We start from the raw sequence: 12,370 nt of genomic DNA on the forward strand, positions 1-12,370 counted from the left end.
TCCAGGGCTCCATCCATCTTCTCATGCCCTCTGACCAACTTCCCTTTGGCTGCTGAAGTAAAGCATGATAAAAGGGAGGGAGATTCATGGCGTGGGATGAAGAGCAGACTAAAAATCTTTTTTTTTTTTACCAAAAACAAGTTACAGTATAAACATTCTCAGGTTTTTATCTGAAAACGGTCCCTGCTTGACAAATAAATGCACACCTTTAACATCCTGTCAGTTTTGGTAAAAAAAAAAGAAAAAAAAAGAAATCTGCAATGCAAAGCCCGAGTAAGCCTAAATTTTCTCAGACGCTTTAAAATCCCTTCTTCGGAAACCTTATAAAACTGTTCTGAAGTGCTGACAGCTGGGCCACGAGACAATTAAGCTTTATGCATAGAAATGGTGTGTTACTCCTTTAAAAGACCTGTTCCAGCTCTACATAGCTTTATTTATTTGTCAGTTTGTCCAAAAGCTCCTGGCCTGTGTGCGGAGCTGATAGCTTATTGACTTTGTTAAACTGCATATGCGCTAATATACACAGTAAACGGAGCATCTGGGGCCGTCGTTGCATGAACAAAACTCTTCGCTGTATTTGTTTTTAACCTGTTGATACTGAAAAATGATAAAGAAAGAAAACAAATCTGTCGAAAACAGCCCACTGAGGCGATTTGAGGAGGGGGAAAAAAATGGAAACAGAGATTGACAAGATGAAGGTGAGTAACACAGGGAAAACTGGAGCAAAAGTGGCTGGGAGAGGAGGAGGAGGAGGAGGAGTTGATCTGAAGTGAAGGAGAGGGAGGAGAGAGGGGGGCTTAAATCCTCGCACCATCATTACCAAGGCGCACATGCAGCCCCTCCTGTGATGGAGTGAGAGGGGATGGAGAGAGATGCAGAGAAAAGATGGAGTTGCGGAGGGAACGGAAAGCAGGATTACTGGTGTGACAGAGCAGGCAGATGAGAGTCGGTGCGGCGGAGAGGGAGAAACTCTGCTGGAGGAAAAAAAAAATTAATAAATCAGTGCAACAGGATGAGGACCTGCTAGTGCACAGCCTGGCCGACCCCACAGACCTACCATCTGTCCTGCTTTTTTTCCTCTCTGTTCCTGACGCTCCCAGCATCCTCTAACATCTGGATCACCTCACATCCATATGGGAAGGAGGGCCGTAGTGGGGGAGGAACAAACCTAAATTTTGATGCTTTTCTTTTCTCCTTGATAAAGCAGGACCTGAAGAGGAGCGTCAGCGACCGGGAACCCGATAATTGGACCAAGCGAGGCGGAAAAGTTTCTTTAAACATGCTGAGGTGTGCGCAGGACCTTTGCCCGCGTCTCTGGGAGATTTCCTAACTTTCCATGGATCTGTTCTCTCTGAGGACGGAGAGGGAGAAAGTGAGAGGAGGAGGCACCGCCGTCAGCAGTGCTGAAGTGTTACAGAGGTTTGTGCTCCTGTCACCGAGGAAAGATTTTATCATTCTCCCTCCCTCCCTGACTCTTTCACTCCTCCTCTCATCCGAGCAGCGGGGCGCCTGACGGATACAGACGGAGGACCAAACACAGCTGTTTCACACACATAGACCCACAGACAGACGCACACACGCACACAGGCTGCTGTGCCAGGGCTCCCACACCTCCCTTTTCCTTCTTTCACCCTCCGTCACTTTCCTCTCCTGTCCCGTTTTGATGCCCTGTCTTCACCTCCACGACCACTTGTGAATGTGATGCACGCAGGAAACCAGACGGGGAGCGGAGCAGCCAGACAGAAAGGGTTTTTTTGGGGAAGGAGAGAGGCGCACACACTTGCCATCACGTTGTGAAGTCCTCCAGGAGAGTGTGTGGATATCAAAGGCTGCTTGGCAGACACACACACGCACACACACGCGTGCGCGGACGCGCTGATGAACTCCCACTCTCCCGCTCTCGCTCAGAGACGTGGTCTAAATGTGGACTCCTACAGGTGCTGAGAGGGCAGAGAGAGGCAGGTGAGGAGCAGGTGAAGGAGAAAAGAGACGCTTTGAGGAAAGAAAAGGAGACGAGAATGATGGAGCGGTTGGAGTTTAAGTTGGATGAGAGCAGAAAACACAGGTAAGTCTGTCAAACGTCACTGTCAGAGAGCCATACTTTAAATATAATGACCGTGAATGGATGTGAGTCAGTAGATAGGGGCAGAATGAGAGCCTCAGGAAGATGCTGAGAGTATCTCGTGAGTAGTCACACCTTCAGTTTTCATAAGTGATGGGTTTCCTCGAGAGAGAGAGAGAGAGAGAGAGAGAGAGAGAGAGAGAGAGAGAGAGAGAGAGAGAGAGAGAGAGAGAGAGAGAGAGAGAGAGAGAGAGAGAGAGAGAGAGAGAGAGAGAGAGAGAGAGAGAGAGAGAGAGAGAGAGAGAGAGACAGCAGTAACAGGAGACGGTTTGGAGCGCCAGGTACTGTGTGTGAGCGGAGCTGTTTGCATCTTTTCTCTCAGTGGTTTAATTTCTACTATGTGTTTGAGTTTAGCTGCTTTCAGTTGTGCTGTTGATTTGCCTATAATGATCAGCAGCTATCTGCTCCAGTTTTACTACAGAATACTGAGCTACACGGACCTGTGGGTCCTGGACAGGAGGTCTCGGGCCCCTTCATTAAGGCTCAGAAAGGCAGTCACACAATATTTATAATGGTATAAGGAGTCATTTCCATTTTAATTTAGATTTTGTGTTTGTTAATTGATTTTTTTATCTCTGTACCCTTCCATGAGCATAAATATGATAATAATTTCACATGAGCACCTAATAATAATCCTTAAAATATGTTTATATGACACCCATACATATAATAATGGAGCACAACAAGGCTTGGGTCAAACTATTGGTATTGGCTAGGTAACTTATTTTTCCTTTGGATTTTTATACATAGACAAGAAAAAAATTGTAAACAAACACCTATTTATTTAAGCAGCAGTTTTCATGTAAACAAGCTTATTACACAGAATGTTATATTATAACACAGGTATCACAAGTTTAGCTGGTTCATTTGTCTGCTCGGGTAGCTAGCCTGCAGTCAGCTGCTTAACAGATACGCTGTTTATAGATTTAAAGGGGCCTAGTCACGTCCTATGACTTTACAAATTTCTACGCCAGTAGCTGTATCTGGTTGCAAAAGGTTTTCTGATTACATTACAGCACCATGTCAGCGTATCATATTTTATTTCTTTGTTTAACACTTTGTTTTTGCTTAATTTGCTAGCAAGTTTGTTTGTATAGCACATTTCAGAAACAAGACAATTCAAAGTGCTGTACATGAACAGAACATAAAAAAATAGAACATACAGAGGACATTGCAGTGGAATAGCAGAAGTAGGTCAAGATAAGTTGGACTACAAACGTAATCCTATCAAGTTTCAGTTAACTACAACAGTTCACATTATTTAAAGGCAACTCTAAACAAATAGGTTTTTAGCCGTGATTTAAAGAAACCCAGGCTTTCAGTAGTTTTACAGTCTTCTGGGAGTTTGTTCTAGATAAGTGGAACATAGGAAGTAAATGCTGCTTCTCCATGTTTGTTTCTGGTTCTAGGTATGCAGAGCAGGCTGAAGCCAGATGACCTGAGTGGTCTGGAGGGTTGATACATTGATAACAAGTCTGTGATGTATTTAGGTGCTAAGCCATTCAGGGATTTATAGACTAACAGAAGTATTTTAAAGTCTATTCTCTGAGACGCAGGGAGCCATTGTAAGGACTTTAGAACTGGGGTGATGTGCTCTACTTTCTTAGTCTTAGTAAGGACGTGGGCAGCAGCGTTCTGGATCAGCTGCAGCTGTCTGATCCACTTTTTAGTCAAAGACCTGTGAAAACACCGTTGTATTAATCGATTTGACTAAAGATAAATGCATGGATTCATTTTTTCGAGATCCTGCTTAGAAATTAGTCCTTTAATCCTGGAAATGCTCTCAGGTGATAGAAAGCCAACCTTGTAATTGTCTTTAGATGGTTTTGAAGGTTCAGGTCTGAGTCCAGCACTACACCCAGGGTTTGGGCCTGATCAGTGGTTCCTAGCTGAAGCAACTGAAGCTGTGTGCTAACTTTTGATCTCTCCTCTATTGGTTCAAATGTTATTACTTCAGTTTTGTTTTTATTCAACTGAAGAAAATTTTGGCACATCCATGCATTGATTTCTTCTAGGCATTTACTCAGTGCTTGAACTCCATAGTCACCTGGTGACATGGTGATGTAGAGCAGTGTGTCGTTTGCATAGTTATGGTAGCTCATGTTGTTTTTTTATGACCTGAGCAAGAGGGAGCATGCCGATATAGAGTAGGAGCGGAGGTCCAACATGGACCCTTGGGGAACCCAGCATGTGATTTTTGTGGTCTCTGATGTAAAGTGACCTGTTGACACAAAATATCTCTGTCCTTTAAGTAAGATTTAAACCAGTCAAGTTCAGTAGCAGAAAGGCTGACCCAATTTTCCAGGCACTTTAATAGAATGGAGTGATCAACAATGTTGCACTCAAGTCCAATAGTACCAGCACAGTCATTTTTCCACAGTCTGCATTTATATGGATGTCATTGAACACCTTTACAAGGGCAGGCTCTGTACTGTGTTTTTTTTTCTTCCCACAAGACCATGTAACTGGAAGTACGATATTGTGCATGTGCGCAATGAATAAAATCAAGACAGGCAATGGAGCACATAGACATATATACCATGTTATAATGACATCATAATGAATAAATACAATCAAAAGTGCATGTTCATTCTTACCTGCAAAAAAATGTCAGTAGATCAGGTTTGTACCGTGAATCAACTTGGACCATTCCACACAGCACATGAATGAGGTCCACTGAGTTTGAGAAAGCTCTGGTTCCTTTGGCACTTTCTCCGGCATTTCAATGGAAGGATTTTATACATAGTAGCAGAATTAAAACAAAATCATCAAAAAAAAAAAAAAAATCACAGTCCTTAGAAGAGGCCCCAAGTACAGATATGGACTAGTGAAAGAATACTTTAATAATGCCACAAGTTCAGTAGGAGAAATCTGCCAGTGTTAGAGAATGACAATAGGCTGCAGGCGAGATAATCAGGTGATAATTAGGAACAGCTGAGGAAAAGTCAAAGAAGAGAGCTGAGGGAGGGAGACTAATTAACCAGAAAAAAGCTGAACAGTGATAAAAGGACCTCTTTGGAAAATCTGTCAGAAATATCTCTAAATGAACAAAGAGCCCTTGAATAAGCATGAAAAGTAACTAACTAGAATGGAAACACCTTTGAGAACATGAAAAACAAGGAAATGATGAAACAGAAACACAAAGAAGCCCAGAATTAAAAAAAACACAAGGATTATAGGGTTAGAGATAATGGATAAATGATGAGCATATCTATTTGACATTTTTACACTTTTTTACAAAGTATGTAATGGATTTGATAAGTTTCAATGGCCTTTGCAATAGTGCACACGCAGTTTCAACTTGACTACTTTTGTTTTGGTCATGCATTTGACCTCTGGCCAATCCTAAAATCATCTGAACTCATTGAAGCCAAATTTATCGTATTTGGTTTGGTCTGAATGTAATTTTATTTTTAGATACTTCTATTAATTCAATTATGTATTTTATTTATTTATTTATTTTTTATTTAATTTTTTACAAAATTTGAGTTTCCTTTTAAACATCCAAGTTCTGACCACAGCATTTGAAAGTTTTCCAGGAGGCTTCTTTGTTTCATGTTTCTTTTTTTCTCGGAAGAAGAGTGATGGTTCCCAACATCCAGACAAATATAGTTTACCTTTAAAATTCATAACTAGCAAGGACATGGATGTAAACAGCAGGTTAACCTTAACGTTTTTAACTGCATTATTGGCTTGTTCAGATTGGTATAAACTTAAGTGTGAAAACAGTCCAGATGTAATACTTGAAATTGACCCAAATGCAGGACTGGAAAAATCACAGAGGAAGGTAGGAAGTGGAGCAAAACAGATGTAATAATTTAGTAACCCACTGCCCAAAGCTTAGATGATGTTTCTGTATTAAAATGACAAAAGGCATGCGCAGTAACCAACAGGGAAAAAGGGAAAAACAGAAACAAGTGGCTAATTTTCCCTAAGAGCTTCGGCACCCCTCACATTACATACATGTAAAATAAACTTTGTCAGCAATTTTTGTGTTATCGTTATCTAAACTGCTTCCATAAATACGATGGTATTTTCGAAAATGTTTTTTCCATGATATGTTGAGAGGATCTCAAAATATTTGTGTGATTTTCTAAATTCATACAAGTTAGCTTTTACCCTAATTACTTAGATTATTAAAAGATGTGTTAAACAAAGAAATGGTTTCAGTTACGCCATAATTAATGGAGTTCTGGCCTGTGAAGCACATCCATCACTTTTTCCCCCCTCAAGTCGCCATCAACTCAGTTGAGTTAATACTGTGTCTGACAGATAACACGCTATTACCACTGAACCAGGAGCAGGCACTCCGTCGTCATCAGTCAGCTCAACTTAGACACCATTTTCTTTCTTTTCTTTTTTCTGCGCTTTTATCCGGCCTTGCGGATGACTTGACGGAGACGAGATGACATACGGCTCTCACAACCTGCTGGCATACGTTTAGCATCAGTACTCAACCATCCAAATATAAATTAAACTCTCAATACGAATACATACATGTGTCACGCTAAACCCCGGAGCTTATTATAAAACATATCACATTACGTCTGCCTCATGAATTTATCATAATTAGGATTTTAAGTGCTAACACTGCAACCCTGTCTGTCCAGGGGGGTTTCTCCTCTCACACATGAAGATTTGACAGCTTTACAGGAAATCATTGCGAGCCAGACGTTATCGTTTGGATGACTGACGTTGACAAGGTGAGAGGATTTTTAAATCGCCTTGGGCCTTCACCACACAGATCTATAGCAATGAAATCTGAGAGACTCCAGATCTGTGGCTATCTGTTTAAAACAGACACCGAAAGGCATCCTGAACATATATAAAATTAAGAATAAAACCATTAAGGACATTGCAATTACTAGTTCATAAATGTAAAAAGAGATTGTTTTATTTTACTTTTATTGTAAGTTTAATAATCAGGTTTCGTTATATATCTCAAGGGGCTCATACATTTCTCCAGACTGTCTGGCTGGGCGTCTCTGACAAGAAGCAGCGGGAAAATGAAACAAATGACTTTGTTGAATAAACGGAAATTAATAGGGCTTCTGTAGAAGTGAACCCAGAATTTGCAACAAAGTGCAGTAAATTGGAACCGCTGAAGAGAAGTTAGTTTGTTTCAAAGAGTAAGTGAAAACCTGATACTAAAGTGTTTCCTTGTGTCGTTTTTTTCCCCCTCTGGAATCGGAGGCTATGCGGGGAGAAACACAGGCGCAGAAACATTGTCATCCCATATGTTGCTGGAGTCTCTGAAAAACTCAGGAGGATCTTTTCTGAACACAAGATCCCAGGACATTTTAAACCCAACGACTCTCCATTGTGAGGGGCGATCAGTTCCTGGTTAATCTACACGTTCTAAGGCCTCGCCAGCAGGTCTATAAAGCTTGGAACTCCACACTACTCCAGACATTTTGAATTGAGAAAGCTTCCTGGATGGGAAGCGAAAAATCTTGAGCTTCAGAATGGAAGTCCAGGTGTTTTGATTTTAACCTTTTCTTGGATTGAGCCATGGGGATAAGGTCAAAGTGGTGCCTCTGCTCCTCCACATAAGAATAGACATCCCCATCTGACATTGGGAACACCTTAGGACCCCCAGAAAAAGCTGGAGTATGTTTCTGCAAAAATGGATGTCTTGGTTTCCTTCTTGGATGGAGTAGGTAGCACATTTAATATATAATAACAGACTTCAGCAAGAGAAGTGTGGAGTGCAGAGAAAAAATGCCATGAGGTAAACAAATTGGGTGTAATCACCCAGAGCTAATTATATCATAGCCTGATAAGTCAATAATTGACAGAGAGACTGACCTGTGAGACAGCTGTAACTTGTTGATAAAGACCGGTCCAATAAAGCTGTGGTTGTGTCTGGAGAACAACATTACGTCATATGGCCATCCGAAATCAGTCTTTTTTTGAGAACCCATCTGGGTCTTATAACTACCAATCATAAGGGATGTAAGGCTCATGGAGGAAAGAAGTTCAGTCATCCAACTAAAGGAAAATTGGTCTGAGCTTGCTCTGAGAAAATAAAGACTTGTGTGAAGGAGGCTGCATCCAGGCCTTGTGAGGATACATTAGAGTAACACTAGAAAGACAGCTACAGAATCGATGCTCGCATTGGGATTTCTGAGACCTCAAGTCTACATGGGTCATCTCCAGAGTTTCATTCAGCTGTCAGAGTGGCATGGCGGCAGTGTGCTGATGGGAATATGGCAGTGTGCTATGTTAATCTAAGCCCCCCTAATTTATCCTCTCCAATTAATGTATTTAAATCAGAAGCAGGGTTCAAGGCAGACATGTAGATTATTCTCTGATGATTCTCATCCCTTCAGCTACATCCTCTCTGTTCATTTCAGGACAACTCCACATACAACGTCCCATACCATGACTTTATACAATGATTGAACAACTGGTACAATATTCAACCGTTCGGCTTATGATGCACATGAGATATCTACAGAAATCAGGAAATGACACCGGATTCATATTTTTAATCTCTGTGGAGATACATTTGGACAAAATATTAGTCAGCCGAAGGATCGGCTTTGTCTAATGTAGTTAAGAAGGTACAAAACAAGCAGTATATCCGGAAAATAATGCTAAAAACTCTATAGATCCATTATTTGTTTTAACAGATTTTACACTGATCTTGAAATTGAATGCATTATTTCATCTCAGGGATGAATCTGGATTTTTAAAATCTTGTTGATGCCACTGTGGACATAGATGTAAATTTATCGTGCATGATTAAGCTGCTTGACCTACAAACTAACAGAAACGATATGTATGATGCATTTTCTAACATACTCACTGTAGATACTAAAAAAAAAAGCTCATAGCTTGAACACACGAGGAAACCAAATGTCCACAATGTTTGCGATTTGGTACCTTTGTTTTTCCTCACATGTATCACACTCTGGTCTCGTCTTTAAAAGGACATTCACATTAATTCAAATGTAATTTCTGTAAAAGTATTTAAGCTGCGTAGTTTGTGTTTGCAGGCAATATAGAGCAAACTTCTACTTTCTACACTCACATTCACATAGAGTGCTTATCTGTGGCCCCGTTATGTTGTACTTTCCCAACAGATTATGCAGTGAAATAAACACTTGACCTGACATCCAGTCAAATGATCCACCCAAGTAAACACTTGTCTGCTAACTCGCCTCCCTTCTACTTTTTATCAATGGCTTCTTCTTTTCAGAATCTCCACAACTTTAAGCTTAACTTTTCCAGCTATACTGAAGAATCAGAGAATCATGGCCACTTTGAGTACAGATAGTTCATATTCAAAACTAACTATGCGGATTTTTATATTTGTGTAATGGAGTTAATGTTAATTTCACACAAATGGTGTAACATAAGGTTAGTTTTTAACCTTTGTACCTGAAAAAAATAGCTGTAATTTAATAGGGCAGTGGCTCTCTGGTCCGAGGCTCACATGATTCATATCTCAATTCATTGCAAACTATCAGTCATTTTTGATGCATAGAAGGAAAAAAACAAAATGACACAATAAGACTCACCCCTGTATCACAATACAATGTGATTCACTGATTCCAGGGTGAACTAAGTGTGATTCGATGTGGATCGGTTTGTCTTAAATGGGACAAGAAACACTGGGGATATTTTGCTAAATATGTAATTAAGGATATGTTGATTATACCAAATGGAAGAACAAAACTTGGGACCAAGCAAAATCTGGCAAAAGTAATGCTTAAAGGTTAATTCTTTGGCATTTCGAACTACGTAGGTAACCAACACAAACTCCGCTGATTCCATATTAAGCAGTGCAGTTCTTTCTCGAGCGAGCCGTCAGTCCTCCAGTGCCCCGAGTGCCTAAAATTATGTGGCAGTGGGCACTTGTTAGTGCGATATGGAAATGGTAAACTTCCAGGTATGTTATGTAAACCCTATGTCGTTATTTTGATATAGATATGGGGGTCTGACATTTTCTTTTAGGGATCTGATTAGAAAGTCTTTGGTTTTGGTGCTTTACTAACATTCATCACCGCTTCTTTGACACCAAGAAGTTCAGACAGTAACTTAAAAAAAAAAAAAAAAGACTTCACAATCAGTGTATATTTATGACCGAGTTATAATTTTCTAGAGAGAGAGATGGATTTTCATTAGCATTGTGAGATCTTTACAACAGCATACTCCATTTTGCCGCGCTTCAAGTCCATATTTGTGTGGCAAAGGCAGTGGTTGGAAAATCCTTTACTGTATGTTATTCTTTTGCCATGACTCAGCAGGGATTTTTTTTATTTTCAGCCGGCTCCACTAATTCATTCGTTCTTGTTCATTGGCCCGATTGGCTGAAGTTGGCTAGTTACAGATGGAGCAAGGCAGATGGTTCATCCAATCATTTAAAGTACTTGCCCTTTTGCAAACACTTTCTGCGGACCACTTCCCCAGTGATCTTTTATGACAAATCCTCTCCCATGCTAGGGTAAGACTACCCTACTGTAATCGCCTCTCTCTTTGCCAGCCAACCAAACCAAGCCAACTTTACTTATATGCACTTTAAAAAGCAGCCTAATGGACCAAAGTGCAAGCATTAAAAACACAAATACAAGAAGACACATAAAGTTATAAAGTAACTCGAACAAATAAAACAGGATCTCTCATGCTGGGTCAAAAGCCAATGGAACGAAGATGGGTTTTCAGAGCAGATTTAAAAATACACGTCAATCAAATCAAAAGACCAACAAGCGTTCTGTGTTGCAATCGTCAAAGCTCAAGCCATGAATTTGGCCTAATTCACACCTTGTAATCTGCTCTGAGGTCAACTCAGCCAAACAGCCTTTGTAATGTTTATTATCTGTACCCATCCACTAGGGCTCGTTAGAGATGTCTGTTTTATTTGTATCTGCTACTTAATCCCCTGGCATTATACTTTATTTCCCCGTATCTGTGATATTAACATTAATGTACTACGAAATTCACAAAAAAAGTTAGGGGTCTCTGTGGACGTCCGCAAGCAGCCCAGATTTTTGTGTCCAGGTTGTCTGTCTGCTGTTACAACGACATAGGGAGAGATCTTTTATCTCCTCGTTGTGGCTAATTTGTATATGAACAAGGATACAAAAATGATAGTCTGGTAAGAAATAACCTCATTCTTTGCCTTCGTGTTTTTGTCTTTTCTTCATCTTTTCCTCTGAGTTGACACTGCATAGACCAGCACATTATCGCCCCCCAAAGGCTTCTGTGTAAACCGCACACCTCTGAATAAAACTGCTGTTCAGCTGAGCTAAAAATTGCCTGACAGTGCTTGTCTGTAAGACCGAAGCAGCCTGTGTGTGCATAGAGGCCAGAGCGGTATGTAAAGTTCTTTAAACTTTGTCACATATTGCCAGACTACAATGACAACCTTCAATGTATCTTAAGGGGAATGTTTATGAAGGAGCACGAAAAGTAGTGCATAAATGTGGATTGAAAGTTTTTTTTATTGCTAATAAAAATCTTAAAAGATGTGCCATGCTTTTTTCATTCAGTACACCAGAGAAAATACTTTGGCTATAGTTACATCTGCAAGTCTTATAGGATCTGAAATCACGATCACCTTTGTTCATCTTGTGATTGACGTTCTTGGCTATTTCTTTTGTTTTTTGTAAAACAGCTCAAGATCAGTCAGATTGATTAGAGACCAGCAGTTTACAGTAATTTTCAAGTTCTGCTTTAAATTCTCAATTGGCCTTAGGTCTAAACAATTACATTTTAGCTCTGGTTGTGGGTTAAGGATCATTGTCCTTGTGGAAAGTAAACCTACCCAGTCTGAGGTCTTGCAGCCTCTCACAAGCTTTTGACTTCCGTTCTCATTAATGCTCTACTTGCGCAGCCAGTAAGGCCTGTTAGTTTAAGAGGACAGTAATGTCTTGGTAAGTTTGTAGTTGGGCAGGACGCTTTCCATTAGCAGTTGACGGATTGGACATTGCTCTGTGATATGTTCAAAGCTCGGAATGATAATTTATAACCTAAACTTTAAACCTCTCCACAACGTTGTCCCCGGCCTGTTTGCACTGTTCCTCGGTCCTCATGATGCTGTTTGTTCCCTAATGTACCCTAACAAAAACCTCCGAGGCCTTTGCAGGAAGGCTGAATTTATACTGAGAATGAATTGCACACTGGTGGGCTCTCTTTACTAATTAGGTGATTTGTAAATCTAATTAGTTGCACTACATTTCACTTAAGAGCCCAAATGCCTGCCACATGTTACATTTTTTTGTAGAAAATGTATGTTTTTAC

At 40.4% G+C, this 12,370-nt stretch overlaps 1 protein-coding gene across 2 annotated transcripts in view; it reads left to right on the forward strand.

The window, feature by feature from the left end:
- Positions 1-820: 820 nt before the first annotated feature.
- Positions 821-12,370, forward strand: part of LOC105926429 (glutamate receptor ionotropic, NMDA 2C) — a 91,277-nt gene continuing 79,727 nt past the window's right edge. For both annotated transcript variants that reach the window (XM_036142076.1, XM_036142077.1), the window contains exon 1: positions 821-2,065. The gene's annotated coding sequence lies outside the window, so the exon portion shown is untranslated. The remainder of the gene's footprint in view (positions 2,066-12,370) is intronic.

Source organism: Fundulus heteroclitus, chromosome 10 (assembly GCF_011125445.2).
Source record: "Fundulus heteroclitus isolate FHET01 chromosome 10, MU-UCD_Fhet_4.1, whole genome shotgun sequence".
In the NCBI taxonomy this organism is placed as follows: Eukaryota; Metazoa; Chordata; class Actinopteri; order Cyprinodontiformes; family Fundulidae; genus Fundulus; species Fundulus heteroclitus.